The sequence below is a fragment of the Theropithecus gelada genome, chromosome 2 (assembly GCF_003255815.1).
Source record: "Theropithecus gelada isolate Dixy chromosome 2, Tgel_1.0, whole genome shotgun sequence".
Classification (NCBI taxonomy): domain Eukaryota; kingdom Metazoa; phylum Chordata; class Mammalia; order Primates; family Cercopithecidae; genus Theropithecus; species Theropithecus gelada.
In genome coordinates this window covers 165,541,466-165,542,635 of record NC_037669.1, presented here as the reverse complement: position 1 = coordinate 165,542,635, position 1,170 = coordinate 165,541,466, and the positions used below count along the sequence as shown (strand labels likewise).

The following is a 1,170-nucleotide window of genomic DNA, read 5'->3' as shown; positions in this document are numbered from 1 at the left end:
CCTTGAGACTTGATTTTTCTGTGACAGCAAATATTACAATATATCTGTTATAGTCACTTGAACAGCAGAAACAGTAGGAAACAAGGCCATTGCCCAGAGTAAGGTGAGACAAGCTACCCGTCAATCTGAGTTCACTAAGAGTAAGCCCCAGAAGACATTTGCACAATTCCGGACACCATTTGGAAAAGGAAATGGTGAGTATCACCTGGAGAAGTTAAACTGAGTGAACATTTACTAAATGAGGACATTTTAAACTGGAAAATATTGAGTTATCTGTAACTGGAAAGTTTACCTTACTTTCCAACCATCAGTAGAAATGGGGATCATAAAGGAATTTAAGTACATAGCTAGCAATGTTAGGAAAATTTTTACAAATGTGTGTAAATATGAATTGTCTACTCTGTTATGTGGGTAAATCTTTTTCCTTTTTAGATCCAGAATCTCCCAAATTTATTTGTCAATAAAAATTTACATTAATACATGATATCATCTCTTAGAATTAGTATTACATAGAACATACTCTGAAAAATAGGGTCGTAGGATATTATTAGATTATTTCTACAAAATAATCTTTTAAGAAATTGTTATTTATTTATTTAAAAAACACTTATTGCAGTTCTTGCATGTTTGGGGCATTATGCTAGGTACATAGACTAGAAAGATAACTAAGTCATGAATTCTGATTTCAAGAAAGTCACAGATTTTCAGAGAAAATATGTACTTGCTGTGGCAGCACATATACTAGTATTGGAACAGTACAGAGATGACTAGCATGAATACTGTACAAGGATTGTACAAAATTTTATAAAGAGGTTCACATTTTCTCTTCAGTAGTTTATATTTTCCCTCTAAGACAATGATGAAGGCAAAGATATTCTCTCACTATTTCTACTCTACATTAAACGAGAAGTTTAAGAAAGTACAATAATGCAAGAGAAAGGCATAAAAATTCGAGAGTATGATGAAATTCCATCTCTACTAAAAACACAAAAATTAGCTGGGCATAGTGGTGTGCACCTGTGGTCCCAGCTGCTCGGGAAGCTGAGGCAGGAGAATCACTTGAACCCAGGAGGCGGATGTTGCAGTGAGCCAAGATCACACCACTGCATTCCAGTCTGGGCAACAGAGTGAGACATGGTCTCAAAAAAAAAAAAAAAATAAATAAATAAA

General features: G+C 34.4%; 1 non-coding gene across 1 annotated transcript; it reads left to right on the top strand.

Annotated features, from left to right (window-relative positions):
* The first annotated feature begins 717 nt into the window (after nucleotides 1-717).
* Nucleotides 718-824, top strand: LOC112619872. The gene has a single exon (XR_003118364.1). It is a non-coding gene; the product is annotated as a U6 spliceosomal RNA (small nuclear RNA).
* Nucleotides 825-1,170: the final 346 nt, after the last annotated feature.